Raw genomic sequence first — 22,996 nt, 5'->3', positions numbered from 1 at the left:
TCCTTTTTTGTCCCTCAGACTATTTCTGTATTTCATGTTTGCTTTACACCTGATTTTTTTCAGTTTTCCAAAGAAGCTACAGCACCATTTTCAAATAGTGAAATGATTAATACATTTTTCAAATTCTTATTCACTGATTTGTATAGTTTGATTTTGCATTTTTACTGCATTTGGATAATGCTTAATGGTTATAGTTTTTTGGATTGTTTTTTTTTTTTTTTATTGTTTTAATGTGTTAACTCCCTTTATACTTACATAAATAATTTATAATCTTAAATTCCAAACTCCTTTAGGTGAATAATTTCCACTGGATCAGCTTACCAATAAAATTTTATATTTTTAGTATGCAACATACATTCAAGATCTTTACAAAGGGTTGAATACATTACCCAAATAGGCAGACAAGAAGATTCTTTAACGAAGGGCAGGATTCACGATAGCTTGCATGGAGTCTAAGAGTCGTGTAAGACTCCATGTAGCCATCGCGTTCCAGGAACAGCCCAAAATCCCATGTAAGAGACCAGCTAAAACGACTCTTACACGGGCAGGGCGTGGATATGCTAATCACCTCACTTGCAGCCTAAAGGCATGCAAATGAGGTAGATTAGCGATCCACGAAGCTGAAACCAGCCTGTGTAAGAGTCGTGTTAGGTGCAGAAATGTACTCAGTTGACAACTGAATATGTTACTGCAAATAACACAATGGAGCCATGACAGCTCCAAATAAAGTGTGCATATGTTGCAGTCAGCATGCCAATGGCCAAATATGTGGCCATTGGCATGGTAACCTGATGCAAATACGAAATAAAATACTTTTTTTTTCTGCGATCGGCGATGTTTAAACACAGCGCACCCCCGCATAAACGGGCTGCACTATACAAAACATAAAAATAAAGGTTTGAAACCCACAAATGTGGGTTTTATGTAATGCATGGATTTGCAATGCAGGGACTAGCAGACCAAAAACAACATGGCCACCGTCTAGTGGTTGCTAAGGGGGGAAGCTGAGTGTAAGACATGTAACTAAGCATTAATGGGCAATCCTATGTAAATGAGTGGTAGGATAGTGAATTACAATGTCACATAGAAAATGAGCACATTCCCTGTAGTGTAAGAGTTAGATAAGGGGGAGTAACACAATAGGAGATAGGTGACATCACAGGGGGGAATGTCAGAAAGAAATCAAGCTCATTGGAGCAAAGTGGTATGTGAAAGATGTCAATCACACAGCATAAAAAAAGGAGTGTCAACAGATAAGCATGGGAAGTCAAGAAATGGAAGGTGTACACTGTGGCCAACACCAAAGTTTCTTGCTGTGCGTGCATGCACGCGTGTGCGCACTGGGAGGCACAAGTAAGACAGAGTGCACGCGTGAAAGGCAGAGTAAGCATGTAGGAGCCTGTTTAAAGATCTGTAAACCTGTTTGCGCTGGTGTGCACGCGTTTTAACCCGAATAAGCAGATTCTAGTCCGTGTAAGCATGTGTGCGCGTGTGGTAGCCACTGTGAGCATGTTTTCACTGGTATGTGCGCTGCTCCCCCTTGAGGAAACAGAGAGGAAAAAGGAAGCAGAAGAAATAGTAGTTAACTAGCAGGGAATACTGGTAGAGCTAGCAGGTGAAAACAATTAAAAGCAGGCAATTACACAGGCAGAATACTAGCCCAGCCCAGCACTTAAAACACTGCAAGCAGCATTGCAGTATGTTTCTCTCAAGAGACACTGCAAGACAGGAGTAAGCTGGTAGAAGTGAAAACTGAAAAAGCTGCACTCAGACCAAACATGCTAGGGGCTGCCATAGCTGTTATAAGGAGACATAGAAGACTTGCTGAGGGTGGTGACAATGCAAATGCTGCCAGACAACCCACAGTGAGGAGACGGAGAAGAGTGTACAGGCCCAGGGTCACCTACCAGGGGTTACATGAGCTGGAGATAGTGGAGCACTATAGAGTGGACAGAGACCTCCTGCAGCAAATTGTTGAGCTGTGCAGACCACGCCTCACACACAGAACCAACAGAGGGGAACCCATCCCAGTGGAAACCAAGGTATGTGTTGGCCTAAGAATACTAGCAACAGGTACCTTCCAGAGACCAACTGGTGATATGATGGGGATATCACAGGCATCAGCCTCCAGGGTACTGCACCAGTTCCTGGATGCCATGTCAGCACATGTCGGTGAGCATGTATATTTCCCCAATGCCCGTGAGGTATTGGCCAGCAATATGTGTCACTTCCAGCAAATAGCAGAATACCCTGAGGTAGTGGGTGCAATAGACTGCACGCACATATGCATCAAAGCACCAGCCGGTGAGCGGGGTAGGGCCTACATTAACCGCAAGGGCTTCCCCTCCATCAACTGCCAGGTCGTGTGTGATGCCCAGGGCATAATAATGAATGTGTGTGCTGGCTGCCCTGGGAGCTACCATGATTCCCATATCTGTCATTGACACAGCTGTACCAGACATTTGCCAATGGGAACATCCCACATGGTCACCTAGTGGGGGATGCAGGATATGCACTGGAGCCGTGGCTGATGACACCCATCAGAAATGCACACACACCTGAACAAGAACGCCATAATGAGGCACATGCACAAACACACACATCTGGTGGAGCCTTGCAGTACTCACCAACTACATGTACCCAAATTGTCATGGTATGTGCTATGCTACATAATATGATTCTGCAAAGACAGCTGCAGCAGGACCAGGATAGGCCCGGGATTCTGTTCCAGAGTGTAAGGAGCCTCTGGGTTATGGATCTGTCCCTCCAGCACATCCTATTTATCTATATGTGGAGGTTCAGATATCTCACTGTGGTGTCTCTGCTGGATTTGGGGTTTCTGCACTGGAGCATGTCCATTCATTCTGGATTGGACATGGTCTTGTACATTTGGCATACATCACCTCTGACTGGGCAGTATGCTTCTGAATTGGGCTGTGGTTTCTTCAGCCAGGCTGCAGATGTCCAATGGCCATGATAGGCAGAGCATGACTCAGAGGAGGAACAACCTGAGCCTGCCCCAGTAGGCAGAAGGAGGCATGCCCAGTATGCCCTGGCCTTGGCAAAGAGGCAACGCATAGCACATATACTGGCTCAGTAGGAACCCTGGGAATGATACCCCTCTCTGACTCACTCATATAGTAACAGGGACGCCTAACATGACACAGCCTGCTCTCAAACATGTACAGGGAGTGGAGTATGTGCATCCAACAGAGGCAGCCCTGCAGCACCACCTGAGGCATGATTGCCATGTGTTAAGCAATGTAACACCATCTAGTAGATGCAAAAATGAAGATGCTGCCTAGCATCTCACCCTCACCAAGCATGATGCCACACTATGAAGACAACAAGATCAAGTACAATAATTGGCTGAAGTATTGCTGTTAACAAGGGGGAACACATGGCTGACAGCCTGGGCTGACATGCCGAGCAAGACATGATGCCCCACCTGCTAGGGATGGCACGCACCCATCACACCTGGCTGTGTGGATACTGGCAAAGGCTGTTGTCACCCCCACTGTGCCTTGAATAGGTAAGGCTGGAAACACAAACCCCCCACCATAGGTAGCACAAGGGATAACAACCTGGACATAATGCTACCCAACCCAAGGTGCATGCAGACCAAACCCACCACAGCATGGAGAATGGTAATAAGTGTTCTGTAACAGAAACCTGTGTCAAGGCCCAGAAGAGCACCCTAATACTACCAGGTTATGCCTCATACCATGTTCTACAGCTCCAAAACATGGAATACATGACAATAGGAGTGTGGCTATCAGAAATTGTCAAGGATAACCACACCCCCAGGTTGGTACCACAGCAAGAAGCAGCATGGAGTATCCATGGGCAAGTAACACTGGCTCAAACTGTGTCCCTGTTTGAAGCCTGCTACAAACCACACTCACAAATGCAGGTACCCCAGCCAGCCTTCTTGAAGACACTGCAGAGTATGAATGTCTCAACAAATACCAAACAAGGCACATGCAAAGTATGACATAGGTGGCAATCCATTATGTATGGAAGAAGTAATCAGGGACCTAGGGACACAAGTGGATGGTAACCTGTCATGTGACACTCACATTGCCAAGGTGGCCAGGAAGACCTGCTATATTGCCCACCTTAATATGAAAGCATGCACATGTAGATCAAGAGAGGTCACTGTGCCCCCATACTCTTCCCATATCAAGCCCATACGTGACAACAATGCCCCAGTTTGGATGTACCTTACCTTACACCTGCAGCAGTTAGAAAGACCCCAAATGTACCTCAACAGGATAAAGGGTCCAAACATTGGACATCTGCAGCCTGGCTGAAGAAACCACAGCCCAATTCAGAAGCATACTGCCCAGTCAGAGGTGATGTATGCCAAATGCACAAGGCAATGTCCAATACAGAATGAATGGACATGCTCCACTGCAGAAACCCCAAATCCAGCAGAGACACCACAGTGAGATATCTGAACCTCCACATATAGATAAATAGGATGTGCTGGAGGGACAGATCCATAACCCAGTGGCTCCTTACACTCTGGAACAGAATCCCAGTCCATGATAGGCTGAGCTCCACACTCAAACTCAACAAGAGAAATCTGGTGAAGTGCATGGGAGATAGTAGGGGTACACTGAGGGCCATCCCTGTGTCACATCTAGTAAAGTAAACCCTACATGGGCATAATATGCAGATTGCAAGGGGTGTCGAAACTCACACACAGTCTGTCCGTGCTCAAACAAGGCCAGGGCAGATAGCCTAGTATGAACCTATGAACCTATGATGATACAAATTGTGCAGGACACAAAGGATTATCACACAGCTGTCCTACCTGATGGTAGGAACCATGGTGATAATCCACAGATATGCTCTGCAGCACTCTAATATCACAAACAATACACCAAACCCACACACATTGCCAACATCCTACCTAACAGATTCCATGCAAACTTCCCACCAGCACCTAACTGCCAAATATCTATCCCAGCAGAGTGCTGGACCCCTGACATTGCAGATGCTGAGGTAACAGCCAGCATCCACAAAGCACAGCACACAGCATCAATGGTACCAGATGGTGTCCTGGGTTGTGTCCAACAAGTACTGTAAGAAGAATGGAACAGCAAATAGCAGTACTGTGCACTATCAGTCCTACCACAGGATATGCACCCAAAGAGCAGTGTACAGCAACAGTGGTCCCTCACCACAAAGGGGGTGCCTGAATGGATACTGCAAACCATCATCCCTCAACCCCAACTATCTAGGTTGGCAAAGTAATGGAGAGGATGATCATGGATCCCAGGAATAATGAGATTGGGTACCTACAGACATTGGACCCTACTCAGTGTGGCTGTCATAGGGCAGATCCTGCCCCTTACACATGTCTGACTCATGTGAAATGCGCACCATGGCCATTGATGTGGGGAAAGTGGATCACACAGCCTATCTGGACCTTGCTAAACCCTTCCATACAATACCCTAGTTGGCGGTACAGATAAGCTCACCAGCCTAACTATAAACCCCTATGCAAGTAGATGGGTTGCAAACCAGCTCAAGGACAGAACTGACCTGGTCAGACATGCTGCAGTCATGGTAGACTGCAAACCAGGTACAACTGGCATCCCACAAGGCATGGTCCTGGGAACTCTCTTGTATGCTATATATGTCACATAGGTACAGGCCAACATGGAAGGACTCTGTCTGAACAGGTTCGCAGAGGACTACAAACTGCCCACCATATCGGACCCTCCAGCTGACACAAGCAACCTACAAAAGGCACACATAGAAACAGACAAGTGGTGCCACAGCCATGTCAACAAGCTAAATGCAGAATAGTGTATAGTCAACCCCTGTGGAAACACAGTACATGGCCAGAAATTATCACATAGGTGTTAACCCAGTAAGTACATCAGGAGCAATAAGAGACCTGGGGACACAAGGTGATAGATATCCTGCATGTGACAACCATGTGTCTGTAGTGGTTACAGAAACATACCATATACCCACCTAATCATGAAGGTAAGCACAGCTCGGTTAGGGTAGGTCAATGTGCCTCTCCAGTCATCCATCAGCAGCCTCACAATTGTGTACAATGGCCCTTCATGGATGTACCTTAGCAGACACCTGCATCAACTGGAAAGACCCCACAAATACCCCACCAGGAGGATCGCAGAGCTGTAACAGATGCCATGTGTCACCTGATTAAACAAACTGCAGCTCCACACAGTGCCATACCACCTGTCTGGAGGTGAACTGTGCCTGATGTATAGAGCCATGACCAGGCTGGTATCAATGGACATTTGGCACCATGTAAACTCTGAATGCTGGTGACCTAGGCAGCTGACAGGCCTGAACCCCAGCACAGATATAAACAGGACATGCTGTACCGATTGGTCCATAACCCAGAAGCTCACTCCACTCACGACTATACTTCCACTACAGGTTATCCAGGGAGTCCCTCAATGACTGTCATCCAGAGGAATCATGATGACTGGATGGAAGATGGTAGGTGTACCCTGGATATCACCTGTATGTCATGGGTAGACAGAGGCACAGCACACTAACCGTGACATATGTCATGGTAAACACCAGTAAATGTGTGTTGAAGGACAAACACTCTCTGGCTAGCATTACAAATGGACTAGGGCACATGGCCATTGTTTGTCACTGTCCACACAAGTTGTGGAATACATTAACAATGTTGGACAATCATGTACTATGCTGTCCATATCTGAACAAAATGCAACATGGTCATATCTGCACAACTGGCCCTCAACCAGTCTGGTGTGCTCACTATAAATATTACAAGCAAGGATAGGATTGAAACCGATTATACTGTCCACCACAGTGAAAGTACTGCACCAGTACACTGTATGACAATACAACTGTTTGGTCAGTAGGAAAGGATGTTGACAACTGTATGCAAACTATCCCATGGCGACCCTGCAGGCACAGCATAATGCCTGTTAGGTTCAGACACAAAGCAGTTGGGCAGTAAGAACACAACCTGATGTCCAACACTCAACTGTACATGTGAAATATAGATGGCGTCTACACACAAACACAAATGTGGTGGTCCACAGAACCCAACATAAGGAAAGGTCACACTGGGCATGCTCGCACACTTAGATAAATGAGACGTGTCAGTCAAGAAGCCATACAAACTGCGAACTGGGCATGCTCACACACTTAGGCCATGTCACAGTTCGGCAGTTGCACACACATATCTGGCATTTGTATGTGTTAACACAAGAACCTCCCACAATACAGACATCTGCCTAGTGCACACAGTGAAGTTACAACAGAGACATAAGTAAAGTACCGGATCCCACTCATATGCAAACATCTTCCACAGTACACAAGTTGTTTACAGAGATAGGGAAGGCTATGGCAATAAAGACCCACAAACAGTATATGAGCAACAGATACTTGCATCTGACAGGTAAACATATGGCCATAGAGTGCAATACTAGACTGTTGTCCCTAGGGAATACAGAAGGCTATCCACAGTGTATTTGGCGTCTGCCTCCACGGTACAGTAGGCCACTGTGCCTGTGCAAAGTTAATGCATAGATATGATCTCCCCTGTACTGATGGATAGTAACAGATGTACATACCTCTTCATACATAATGATGTCAGCACACTATACATATGTCAGCATTAGAAATTATATCCAGTAATGTGAATAGCGCGTTCTGCTACTGCGTCTCTCACAAGTGTCATAACATAGTTAGGTAGGGGTTTGAATCCTGCAAGTGCTCAGTGTGTGAATGTGTGTGGGGGAGTAGTGTGTGCAATTCCATGTTTAAGAAAAATGTCCCTTTTGGCAACTAGTACAACACAACACATGCTGCATATTCCACTGTCTAAACACTGATGATGTCAGCACCCTATAAGTACAACAGGAGAAAACAATCATCTCAGTAATGCAAATAGCGCGCTCTGCTACTGCATCTCTCACAAGTGTCATAACATAGTCAGGTAGGGGTTTGAATTCTGCAAGTGCTCAGTGTGTGTGTGAATGTGTGTGGGGGAGTAGTGTGTGCAATTCCATGTGTAAAAGAAATGTCCCTTTTGGCAACTAGTACAACACAGCACATGCTGCATATTCCACTGTCTAAACACTGATGATGTCAGCACCCTATAAGTACAACAGGAGAAAACAATCCTCCCAGTAATGCAAATAGCGCGCTCTGCTACTGTGTCTCTCACAAGTGTCATAACCCAGGTAGGTAGGGGTTTGAATCCTGCAGGTGCTCAGTGTGTGTGTGACTGTGTGGGGGAGTAGTATGTGTGCAATTCTATGTGTAAGAGAAATGTCCCTTTTGTCAATTATTACTACACAACACATGCTGCATAATCCACTGTCTAAACACTGATGATGTCAGCACCCTATAAGTACAGCAGGAGAAAACAATTCTCCCAGTAATGCAAATAGCATGCTCTGCTACTGCGTCTCTCACAAGTGTCATAACATAGTTAGGTAGGGATTTGAATCCTGCAAGTGTTCAGTATGTGTGTGGGGGAGTAGTGTATGCAATTCCATGTGTAAGAAAAATGTCCCTTTTGGCAACTAGTACAACACAACACATGCTGCATATTCCACTGTCTAAACACTGATGATGTCAGCACCCTATAAGTACAGCAGGGGAAAGCAATCCTCCCAGTAATGCAAATAGTGCGCTCTGCTACTGCGTCTCTTACAAGTGATCTAACATAGTTAGATAGGGGTTTGTATCCTACAAACGCCACGTGTATTTTTGTCACACAGTTTGTCCATGTTTGTGGGGTGTTGTTCCCAATATTGCACGACATACATTATATCAGTAATGTCAATGCACACATGATGTATGTGTGTGCCACCTACACATATGTACCTGTGAACTGCAATAGTTCCCATGTCCGAAGCCTGCCATATGTGAATACATGGAATATGCATCAGACAACTGTATGACTGTGGTGTTCTGTGCAGGGGGTGCATGTGGTATGTGACTATATAGTGTGGGTTGTAGATGGTGTCATCTCACCAGTGAGGGATACATGACTGGTCTGGAGCTATAGTCCACATGTTGGTGATGAACAGGTGCAGCATGTTGTCACCTCTTGTGGGAGTGGTAACAAGTTGTTCCATAGCAATGCAGGGAATGAATGCTAAGAACCCTTCAGATAGGGTCTTGAAGCTAGAGTAATGCACACACTCTATGTTTGGGTAGTCGCAGTCCACCCATATAATGATGTTTGTAGAGACCGTCATATTCCTAGTGTTGTCATGAAGGCCAAGTGGGTTTCCTGGGTATGGTAGGGTGGTGTGTGCCAGGCTATAAACCTGAAGGCAGTCTAACCCACTGTTAGTTGCACATGGATAGGCTCTGATGCTTTGTGCTGTGCCACCAACCTGGGGGGTGTGTATCTGAGGTGCCTTTGGATACATCCCCCCTGTTCTGGTTTGGTGCATGTGTAGGGGATGACAAACATGGTATGAGGAATGACCTGGCAGTGATGGTGTGCACCTGGGAGCCTTGTACCAGGAGTCTGTTACTGCATGGATATTGCTGTATCCCATGCTAAGGACAGTTTCCGCTGCATGCATCTTGAGGTTTACACTGCTGCTGTTGAGTAGCATTTCTATTAGTGTCCTATCCCATGTGATACCTGTGTAGGTGGCTATGTAATGTCAGCCTTGCATACAAAGGTACTATGTGTGTAGTAACAGCCTCTGCCAATATACAACAGCCCATGGTTGACAGGTGCAAGCTGTCCCAAGCAAAGCAATGTGGCTTGTCCAGCATGTAATCCCCAACTGACAGGCATTGGATCCCCTTTGAATGTCACCGAAACATACGTTAATTGCAGAAACTGATCATCCTGTCTACATATTGTGGCAGCATTCTTGGTGAGGGTAAGATGGTACTCAAGGTCAGGGTCATACCAGCCTGTGCCACAAGCTCAGAGAGCCCCTCTATGTCCCCAAACATGTAGTCCAGGAAGGTGCGTCAGTGGTCATACACACTGGCACAGACAATGACTGAGTCATACTTCTACATGCCTTGGAGTGACCGGTATGCTTGTGTTATGTGGTGGATCATAGTGCCCAACGGGCATCTCAACCTGACCTTCACCTTGTTCAGCCTGGTGAGCAGGACCTCAGTGTACCTGATGATAGAGGTACCTCATACAACTGTAGCAGGTGTGTTGTCAAGCTGTATGGCCTGTGACTGTTTGGCACACAGGCTTTGTGAGCTATGTGTTGCACGTACTCTGCTCTGGCTTAACGTTTGCTTGTGTGTCTGCTTTGCAGGTGTCAGCTGCTCAGGCAGGATGCTATTCTGAGAGTCCAATATTGTACCTGTGTGTTTCTGTGTTTGGATTGCAATCGTAGCAGGTCTATGGGAGACTGGTACTGTATTCACTGTAGTATCCCACTCCACCTGACAGGGAATGCCAGTGCTGAGTTAAGAGAGCTTAGCCCCCAGTTTGGCTATGTGGTTGCATCTCTCACATGTGTTGTAAGTGTATGGGAAGGGGAGAGGGTTGTCTGTGTACATGAGGCAGCTGTAACATTGCCACATGACTCACAGATTCATCAACTGGACCTGAGAGTAGATTGACAGGTGACCTTTGCACATGCTACCATAGCGTTGTGAATCCCATACTAAGTAACGACACATAGGGCCAATGGGGAACAAGGTACTCAAGGTGACTATGTGAGGGTGTAGTGCTTCTGATTTGTTAGTGCTGGCATATATGAATGCTGTCTTGAGCAAATGCGAGGTAACTCATATGCAATGTGTTACAGGCAAGCTACATGCAAACAGGACAAACAGTGACGTTCTGTCAAGTGAGACATGGACATCAGTACAGTAAGCAATACAGATGTCACTAGGGATCCACAGAGGCACTGTAAATCTGCACTGCAGGTGGAATCAGTGTTTCCGGAACATAACAAGCAACCATGCATACAAACAAAGCTACAGTCAGCAGGCCTGTATGTAGACTATGCTACAACAAACAAGGTGTATGACTTCCAGTAGGTAATAGTGCATATATGCAGGCACTATAAGCCTGTACCCAGACATTCACAGGTCAGACGGGCTGGGTCCAGCCACACCCTCCACAAGTGTATAGACCACGTACCTTCGTAATGTTGAATAACTAGCCTGATACCCAAGTGCTCATACCTGTAATAATACACATGTCAAATAACAGGGACTGAGCCCTCACTCAGCAGTTCCAGACTTAGTATGATGTATGTTACCTGTCCTGGCACCACAGTATCCTTGACATGTATGGACACTCTCCCTCCTGTCATAGTTCTGTGTTTTGGTGCTGTCATGCATGGTATGAGGTGTGAACTTGTAGTGCTAGTGTGCTCTTGTGAGCCTTGAACCTGTTGTGTAGTACTGCACAGATATCAACATCCTCAAACATCCTCATTGCAGAGTCGAGTGTGGACAGCATGCAACTCGCAGTTGACATGACCATCATTGAGTATCAATATGTACGTTGTCGTATCCCCTGTGCTACCTATGTAGGTGGCCCTCCCTTAACAGCCTCACCACCAGTATGCAAAGATGTGCTGACAGTACACTGTGGTAATTACAATGGGTGTACAAAACAATACAATGACATTCATACTGTAACTGCATCAGGCATGCTGGTATATACCCACAATGATATCATTACACTGTACTGTTGTCAACATCATACTATTACAACACTTCTATGTAGTCACCCTGTGCATCAGCACCATGTTAACCTGTTCCTGCACCGATTTTACAGATTGCATGAGGTGTCACAGTTTCATCATATGCACAGGGTGTGTACCTGGTATGCCTGAGTCTGCCACTGATACAACCAATTGACATGTCTGTGTGTGTGTGTTGGTGAGGGACAGCAGTACAAGATGGGGCAATGTTGATGCAGTGTGTGCGTATATGCAGTAGCTCTAGGTGTTATCACTTTGCATGTGTGTATGCATGCACACAATCCCACCTCATGGCTGCCATATACAGGTGTTTGTGGACAGCCACAGACTGTACCTGCCAGGTCATACAGATCACTGTCTGTGGCCATGGACATGGTACCTGTGCCTGGCAGGGGTGCTACGGACCATATCAGGTACTAAGCCAGACTGGGTACTGTCATCAGAAGCAGGTGGTTGGTGACTGGAGACAGGTCCCTGTTAGGACTGTCCAGTGCCACGTGCATGAGGTCTCCTGGGGCGGTCTGATGACAGCACAGACCCAGCATTGCTGGGGCTGCTGCTGGCACTATGTGAGCGGCCGCGGGCCTGTTGTCATCTGCGATGGCTGCCAGCTGCTGCTGTTGCTGTCATACGGCCACATCGACGCCTCAACCGTCCACCATTGCCCTGGCTCATGGACATGTAGTTGTGGAACAGATCTAATGTGTCCCCCCAATGTCTGTCAATGACCTTGGTGAAGTTACGGATGGCAGCCGCAACATCACGCATACTGTCACTCATAGCTGTGCGACATGCTCTCAGCTCCCTCAGACCCTGTCTGGTGTACTGTTCCATACATGACTGTGCCTGCATTACAGCCCGAAACATAGCTGAGGTTGAAAGACCTCTGTAGGCACATCTGACAGGGGTGGTACACCCATGGATGCTCCCACGAGAACCCCTGGACATCTGCCTGTGTGAAACCATGTCAGGACCCTGGCCATGGCTGCTGTGTGGGGATGCATGTGCCACTGATACCACATTACCCTGGTCAATGCCCACTGTATCCTGTCCATCACCTAGGGACATTGGTGACAAAGGATGTATTGGCAGGATGACTGTGCGCATTGATGGGGTCGACAGCTGTGTAGTGTCAGTTGGCTGACCAATGACAGACCCTGGCACACCTACCTGTGCCATTACACAGGTATCATCATTATCACTATCCACAGCAGCTGATTCAGATTCCCTGCTGCACAACACGAGAGCAGCACCAGAACCTGTGGGAGTAAGACAGAAAACACAGTTTACAATGTGTACACAATGTCTCCACTGATACACACATGCACACATGCACACATGGGCACATGCACACATGCACACATGCTTACATGCACACATGGGCACATGCACACATGGGCACATGCACACATGGGCACATGCACACATGCACACATGCACACATGGGCACATGGGCACATGCACACATGCACACATGCGCATATGGGCACATGCACACATGCACACATGGGCACATGCACACATGCACACATGGGCACATGGGCACATGCACACATGCACACATGCACAAATGCACACACCTTAGTATATGAGATATCAACACACAGACACAAACACACCTGCAATCAAACACATAGCACGACTGCTTCAGCCTATTATTACTGTTAGTATCAAGAGTACTGAAGGTAATGGTATTACACACTCACCAGCATGGATAGGCTGCCTTGCTGTTACACCAGAGGGACCTGCAGAAAAGAGACATTTATTGTCAGTGGGCACAACTGTGCCATTGATACTGTGGGCATGATACAGGTAAGTAGTGCAACAGTTAGCTTCCACAGGTGTACTGCTGATATTGAGAATATCACTCTTGCACAATAATTACCAAGATTACAGCTACAAAATGAGGACACACCTCACACATGCATAACATAACAGTGTACAGAATGGTCAACTATACATATGGCATGTTACCTGCACGCTCCGTGTCCTGCTGCTGTGTGGCTCCAGCTTCCATCATTACACATGTATGCTGCTGCTGTTGCTGTTGGGCTGGAGCCACAACACTTAGGAGTAGTCCCTCCAGTCTGGTGAGGGGGGATGTCTACACACCCCACCACCTGTTGCAAGCTGCTGCCTGTGAATATCCGACGCATGCTGATGGACATTTCTAATTAAATCACTGCAGTGATGGCGTACCTGCTCATATGTCCGGTTATGTGTGCCTATGTCATTTACCCGACGGACCAGGACTTGCCACAGTGCAGCCCTCTCCTGCTGGTTCTGGCTGGTGTGGGAAAAGAGTACTGCGAAATCCCGCACCAGGCTCTGGTGTATCTCTTCCTCCTCTGCAGCGGAGTACACAGGGTTCTGCTGGTGAACCATAGCCCTGAAAAGGAGAAGGAAAATATGTCAGCAATATCTGTCAGCAAACTATGGCACACATAATACACATAATACTCGACTGCAGTGATATAACTTAACCACCATATATAGCATCTGTCTGTCTATTGGGGGATAAACATGTAAATGACCAGATATCAGTGCTCATCCGACAACTGTGCAACAGTACCTGGCACACTCCATACGACAGACTAGTATACTGCAGCAGTCAACACACTGGTTCAGGTACAATGCACAACCTCACACTGGGGGGTTGTATCAAGGTACTGTAAGGGGAACATTATCAGCCCATGCACTGCACACAAGGCACGTTACATATTTCACTGGTAATGCACATTACTCTTACTTGCTATAACCCTACCTACACCACAGTGACATACAGGGTAACACAGCACAACATATGGCAATGTAGTATGTGTTGATCGCAATACCTCACACATCTGTCTCTGGCCTCACACCAAGGACACACACTACCATGACAGACAGACAGTCATGGTGAGCAATCACACCAGTACACAACATGCACCCAGTCACTGGCACACTCATTCCACCTCACATATTTTGTTTGCAATGTGTTCATGGGTGTGCATTGTGTCTTAGGTAGGTACTGTGCTTTTGGCCCTGGGCCTACAGCAGCATACTGTTATGCTACCCTGCCCCTTGTGACACATGTGTTATGATCGTACCTGCTCCTTACAAACAGTTACACAGGATGACTCATATGGCATATTACCTATCTGCATAACATTCAGCAGGGGTATGTCTGACATCTACTCATGGGGAGCCTTGCTTCTTAATTCTGTGTGGTTTACTACAGGGTATGTTGTATCTGTGGGTAGGGTCCTGTACCTCCACCATGTGCTCTATACTGCAGTGACAAGGATGACAGACATAGGTAATTTGTGTTGTGGATGTTGGAGGTGTTATCATGGTTGTTAGACAACTGCCATGGGTGTGACTGAACTATGTATATCCAGCAGTGGTAACCACTATGTAGGTCGTCTGTGTGCTCTCTGTGGTCTTGTCAGTCACTCTGCATAGGTATTGTGTTTGAGTGCATTGACACAGTTACTTGCATATGTCTGTGTCCTTCTCCATATCTGTAGCTGTCATGGGAGGTACATACCGTGTAGGACATTGTGGGGTGTGGGGGGGTACAGTGACCTACATGTCCATAGCTGACACACCATGTCCGCTGACACATTCCATGTACAGGTATTACAGGACTAGAGTGCCACTGTGTATATCAATGGGGAGCCTATTGTACACTTGCCCCTTTCCCCCCCTGACACATGCAGTGGTGGGCAGGCATGCACATATGTGGTGGTTACTGGTGTCAGTGTTTTTGAATGGGGTATGGTACTCCAGTATCCACACTGGTGTTCACTCCATGCCTTTGACACCAGGCACCTGTTGCAAGACATCTGCAAACATGTGCCTCACACAGTATATATATATATATATATATATATATATATATATATATATGTATATATATATATATATATATATATATATATATTGATATATTTATATATATATATATATATATATATATATATATGTTTGTATATATGTATATAATATGTATATATAGATGTAGATATATACATATAGATGTGGGAGAGAGGGTGAGAGAGTGAGAGAGACAGAGGGAGAGTGAGAGTGACAGGGGGTGGGACAGAGAGAGAGATAGTCATATACAGACATATCTGTTGTCAGTCAGATCTATCTGTATATGTATATGTATCTACATATATTTATATATGTATTTGTGTATTACATATATCTGTACGTACATATTCTACCAATCTCGATGTCTGTGCAGTAAGTGAAACCTGGTTCAAGGCTCCTGAGAGCACACCAGCGGTACCAGGCTATACCTCGTATCATGCTTTTTGGCCCCAGGACTCGGGACAAAACAAAAAGGGAGGGGGAGTGTCCAAATTCATGAAGAACACCTACACCTCCAGGTTAGTGGCAACACATGAAGCATCAGAGACCATCCAGGTGCAAATAACTGTAGGCAAACCTGCTATACAACTGGTAGCTTGCTACAGACCACCCTCCCAATCTCAGGAACCACAGTCAGCCTTCCTGAAGACATTGGAGGATATGAATTTACCACCACACACCATCATATTGTGAGACTTCAACTACCCTAACATACACTGGGTGCATTATTCTAGCCTAAACACCCTAGCCCAAAGGTTCCCGGAATTCACTAAGTCAAATGCAATGGAACAGCTAGTCACCTCTCCCACATGGGGAGATAATATACTAGACCTGATCATCACAAACATTGGGACAGTGTGCTACACACCGAAAGTATACCTCTCACTAGTCACATCTGACCACAGACTAATCACCCTGGATATACATATCCCATCTCCCCCACAACACAAAAGACTACAGTGGGAAACCTCTCACATGCCGACTTTATACTTCTTAAAACTGACTTGGTATCCTTTAAGCCCACTGGGCCAGTGGAAACCACATCCCACAATGCAGACTCCTTCACATATGCTTTCTACGGACATCTCCAAGAATGCATGGATCATGCAATCCCAAATAAAACCAAGACCCTCTCCACCAAGGGCAGGCATCCTGTCTGGTGGACCCCAGCCATGAACAAATTGTATAACAACAGAAGGTAGCTTCTGCACGGCAGAGCAGAATTCCATAAAGATAAGGCATCTCTGATCAGCACTAGTAGAAAGATACATTCTGTCATACAAACATGTAAGGCCAACAATTAGAGGGAAATCGCTATGGACACTACAGATAATCACAAGGCCTTCTTCTCCTATGTTAGACACCTGGGTGGAAACCCTCAGATATGTTCAGAGTTAGTTCACAGTGACAAAAGCTACACTGAACACACAGATATTGCAACATTCTGGCAGACAGGTTCAGTGCAGATTTCTCCCCTCCCTCACCCCCACATGAGGAATTACTTATCCCAGCTGCCTGAAACCTCCCTGTCATCTCAGATGTCCAGCTGAGAACCGCCCTCAGCAAAGCTGTAAACACAGCATCAATGGGACCCGACGGTATTGCACGTTGCATGCTACGTGAACTCCAAGAGGAGCTAAACACGCACATAAAATGCTATTCAACCGTAGCCTTACTACAGCATATGTACATGGACACTGGCATACAGCAACAGTAGTCCCACTCCACAAAGGAAGCACCTCTACAGACCCTGGTAACTACCGCCCCATAAGCTTAACCAGCCTGGTCTGCAATGCTATGGAAAGAATCATTATGGAACTCATACACAGAGATATTGGGGACTTAGACACTTGATCCCACCCGGTTTGGCTTTGTAGAGGGCAGATCCTGCCTTATGAACCTGGTTGACCTTTTCAAATCAGTCACTAGAGCCATATACGAGGGCACAGCGGTCCATACAGCCTACCTGGACTTGCCTACGGCTTTCGACACAATACCCCACTCTGGCATCATAGACATGATCAACAGCTTAAATGTAAATCCATATGTCACAAGATGGGTTGCAAACTGGCTAATGGATAGAAAACTTACAGTCAAACTCACTGGTGCCATGTCAGACTCAGAGCCAGTCACAAGTGGTGCCCCACAGGGCTCTGTCCTGGGACCGCTCATGTTCGGCATTTATTTCTCAGATGTGGAAGCAGACATGGGAGGATAGTGGCTGACAATGTTCAAAGATGACTGCATACTAGGTGCCATAGTCGATACACCAGCTGACACATACATCCTACAGAAAGGCCTCACGGAAACCGACAACTGGTGTTGGAGTCATGGCCTTAAACTGCATGCCACATAATGCATAGTCATACCCTTTCGGACGGACAAGGTACCCACATATTATCACATAGACAGTAACCCACTGAGTACAGACAAAGTAATCAGAGACCTGGGGACACTAATCGATACTGACCTCTCATTTGACACCCACATTGCCAAAGTGGTTGGATAGACTTCTTACCTTGCCCACCTTATCATGAAGGGATTCACATCCAGATCAAAAGAGGACATTGTACCCCTATACTCCTCCCTTATCAGGCCCATGACTGTGTACTATGCCCTATTTGGTATGTACCTCACCTGGCACTTGCAACAGCTAGGGGGACCCCATAAGTACATCACCAGGAGGATCAAGGGTCTCCAACAACTTTCATATGCTGCCAGACTAAAGTAACTCATGCTCTATTCCATAGCATACTGCCTACTTAGGGGTGATCTGTGCCTGACGTACAAGGCCATGTCCAATCAGGTATTGATGGACATGTTCCACCTCATACAATCCATATCCATCAGAACCACAACAGCTACAGATTTAAACCTCAGCACACATATGAATGGGATATGCTGTAGGGACAGATCCATAACTGAGAGGCTTCCCATACTGTGGAACAGGATCCCAGTTCATGTTAGGCAGAGACCTTCACTGACACTCTTCATGTGAATTCTTGACGAGTGGATGGGAGATCATAGGTTTACACCAGGGGTCATCTCTGTGTCACTACTAGACAGAGGCACAGTAAACTAATGCTATTATGTATGGGGGTCTTCACTGTGTCACTACTATACAGAGGCGCAATTTTTTAAATATATTTTATACACTGTCTGCAGATAGCCTAGTACTAAACTATGACAGTGTGAAACTATATATGTCTATGTATTTCTACATCCCTCTCTATCTATGTATACACATATGCATATTATATATATATATATATATATATATATATATATATATATATACATATGTCGATATACATACATATACACATGATATATATATATATATATATATATATATATATATATATATACATATATGTATATGTATATATATATATATATATATATATATATATATATATATATATGTATATATATATATATATAGATATATATATTCCTTTTTAGTTCCACATATGTATACACACAGTAACGTACTGATGAACATCCATTACTGTACAACCTACTTGTACATTGCACTACAACCTACATTGCTATGTGCACATAGCTACCTTCACATACATATGTATGTAGAGCCTTCAGTGACAGTTGCACTATGTCCCCGTCCCTATGCACATCTTTATATACATAGATACAGACCAATAACACATCTGGAGGGTTCACAGTATGTAGACTATTATAGTAGCACTTTACATTACCTGTGTTTGTTGCAGCTGTTTGCGTAGGCTTGCAGTTACTTGGCCTGCTGTCAACCTCTTTGTTTTGTTGTTACTGTTTTTTTTTTTATTTATTTCTCTTTCTCTTTCTCTCTTTCTCTTTCTCTCTCTCTCTGTCTCTCTCTCTCTGTCTCTACCTCCAGAGGGTGCAATGAAAGTATTGCATGTGCGGACTGGGAGTACAGGATGCTTTTGTAGGTATCTGCACATGTCCATGTGATGGCCTCTGCACCAATTGTTAGCCAGCATTTACTAATTGCATGCAGCCTGTTGTGTAGTGATTGCAGTTCTCACTGTGATTACAGGACAGTGCTATAAAAAGGTCTGTTAGGTAGGCGTAGCCCTTTCAGATTATCAGGGTGGGGACCATGCTGGTTTGCTGTGGACGTTGTTCTGTGAGTGTAAGGGTTGATATGTCTCTCATATTTCAGGCTGTGTTGTAGACACTGCAATGCATGTTGTTCTGTTAGCTGAGTATTCCTTCCTCCAGTGTCCTCTTCTCCGTGTGTATGTAAACTGACACCTACGACTAGTAATACTGTGTATATGGGTGTGTGTGCTTTCCTGTGGGGATTGTGGTGTAACTGGTATATAGCAGTGGCTCTTGCAATCTGTTGCTATGGCTTCAATATTTGGCCTTTACATTCACTCCTTGTATGCCTGCTAGGTGTCTTTCCTGTAATGTGTTGCTATGGCTTTCCTAGTTTCCATTTACATTCATAGCTTGTAATGCTTGCTAAATCTGTTTGGGCAGCAATTCCCTATGTGTTTGTTGTGGTAGGGTGTTACTGCATGCAGTGTGGTCTGGCCATGGTGTGGGCCTTGACACTTACAAGGGTATTTGATCATGCTGCTGAGCAGGCCTCAGATACTCTCAGGTGCATCTTTTATCAGCCTCATGGAATGGTACATATCAGTGGGATACTCCAATGAAATATTCTGATATTCTGCAGTTGTGACTGTGGGTTATTTCAAGCATATGTATTAGTACACCATTTGTGACGTGCAGGTGGTGCATACCTTCAGTCATTCATAGTTACCATTGCATGTGTAGTTACACCTTTGTGCCTACTATTAGTAAATTTGACAGGGTGTCAGTGGGGCACAGTTGACATTTGTTTTCACATCAGGGACATCCCTGTAACTCAGTCACAGTTGCTATGTCTGATCTCTTAACTATTCAACTATGGCAGTGTTTATCCTGCTCTGAGTATGTGTGTGGCTTGCCAGATGCTACTGTGACATTATTACCTAGTAGCTACCAACTAGCATGACTGTTTCTCATCACACAGTACTATTTTACAAATCCACTAGATTTGACAGTAAATATACATGACATGCTTTGTGTACTAGACTTGCTATATTCCCTTTACATTAATTCCTACTATTTTATGATATATTTATTTCAGCACAATGCTCTTGTATAGCAGTCATGGCTTAGTGGTAAGTCATGCAGACTAGTGTTTCCAAGGTCCTGGGTTCGAGACTGACAGAGGTATTTTAATTTGCTGCTGATAAAACTACAGGCCTTGTCATTCAGAGAGACTAAGGCACTTTTAAGCAGTTGTAAGCGGGTTAGCGCTGGTTTGTGCAGAGCTCACGCATGCACACTGCCGCTTAGCTTCGCGCACACATGCTTAGCTAAGCGCACAGAAGCGCACTCCCGCTTACTACTGCTTAAAAGTGCTTACTCTCGTGCACAGCCACGCTATTTTCTTTTAAAGAAAAGAAAATGGGGAGATAGGAAAGTGGTGAAAAAGGAGGCACAAAGAGGGTAGGACAGTAGGAAAACAAGCTCGGGTTTTGCAGGAGGGATATAGGAAAGGCCCATAGCTGCCCATTTCTTCGTCAGCAACAGCTGTGCATATGTTTGTAATTTGGTGTGAAATTTTAAACCTTCCACCACTGAGAGAGGTGTGAGGACAACAATATTTGTTGTACAGCCAATTGTAGTTGCCAGTTTACATGTCCAGCAGACATGTGTGCAAAATGGGCAGCAATGTATGGGGCGTAATTTTTTTGTGGGTACAGAGTGCTCTTTTTTTTTTTTTCAGGTGAGAGTGGTATGTAAGGTACAGGAAGTCAGTATAGCTGGGGAGGTAGGTAGGGGAGGTTAACAGACAAGACAAACAAGACGCATACAGGGGTGGTGTATGACACATGTGGGGGGGTTACACAATTGACGGGGACGGATGTTTGGATATCTCGAGCCCATGAGCCCACAGATGGCAACAGTGGAACTGAGATCCCCACCCATGGGCAGTTGCCACTGTGCCTTCACTGCCCAGGATGGGGCTGTGCTGGGGGCTGTGTAGGACGGGCAACAGGCATGCCCGTGAGTTGTGCCACTCATGCCTCAAGCTGGCATAGGGGCCCAAGCACAGCGTGCCGGATCTCCCTACGCATCACAGTCCGGACACTACGGAGGGTGAGTGGATGTTCTCCTCCAGCCACGCTTGCAGTGGGGGGACAAGCCCCATTCCCTGCAGCGCTTCCACCTGCAGGTGGCACAGGGCCACTGGAGGAGGGTCCAGCCTGGGCACTACTGCCAGGTGCACTCGCCAGCTGAGGTGGGAGAGGTGGGTCCGCTGGAACCCGCCTTCACTGTCGTCCTATGTTTTGCATTATTTAGTGACAGTTTGGGTTAGTAACGTGCAATACCATTCACAATTAGCTGTAACAGCATGCATTAGTATTCCCATTAACCAAACACCCATAAATTCAAGCCGTTGAACAGCAAGCATAACACATGCACAATTTGAACAACAGTACACGTTCCAACAACATGCAGGGTTGTGTGATGGCAACAGGCCATCAGGTTTGGATGTATGAACAAGGCACATGCATCAACATACATGCAAATATGTATGAACCAACAGGACAATTGTCCAGGGGAGTTAATTGTGAATACACATACCCATTTCACGTGGAATGGATTATTTGTGGCTATAGGGTAGGATGAAGAAATATTTCATTAACAACTTCAAATTCCTATACGTATGCTGTACATTTCTATTAGCTGCAGATATATACACACTACAGGTCTGACTACAGTTTCCTATGTGTAAACTTATGCATGTTGGTGATAGGAATGTTACTGCTACATCAATATACATTTCATTTTTATTCATACACATTCATATCTGACTCTGTTCAGCTACATCATCCTGCTACAGTTGCTTTATATGGCTCTAGACAACTGTGGATGTTTGGTATTTCATACAACCATACTATCTGCATATTGCAAACTGAGAGCAACATATCGAGATTTTGGGGCACACATTCCAGCTTCAGTACTTTTTTTAACACATGTTGCTGTTTGGTTGTGCCTGTCACATTAATTTCATTCTGTACTGACTGCAGTATACTTTATTCAGGAGTTATTACTACTTTATTGGTGGATTCATACCTCTTTCTCACACTCTCTCACTTGTTTTATTTTTACAATTCAGGATGGTACTTAATTCTAGGCTTTATTGACATGTTTTACTTAGTTATAACAATCCTTTCCAACAGTCTCACCTGTGTCATGTTTCAGAATTTAAACGGGGATATATTTCACACATGTGTTTTACTCAGCTTCTGTAGCTGTACTTTTCAGCCTGCTGCAGGTTATGTACTATTATATTACAGGTGGAACATCTTTATTTCAGACTTGTTTCATTTTTATTTTTGGATTACAGGCTGCATCACACTTATGTAATCAAACAATAC

The sequence above is a fragment of the Protopterus annectens genome, chromosome 6.part0, assembly GCF_019279795.1.
Source record: "Protopterus annectens isolate FY-2018-M chromosome 6.part0, PAN1.0, whole genome shotgun sequence".
NCBI classification, from domain to species: Eukaryota; Metazoa; Chordata; order Ceratodontiformes; family Protopteridae; genus Protopterus; species Protopterus annectens.
Note: the sequence above shows the minus strand (reverse complement) of the source record.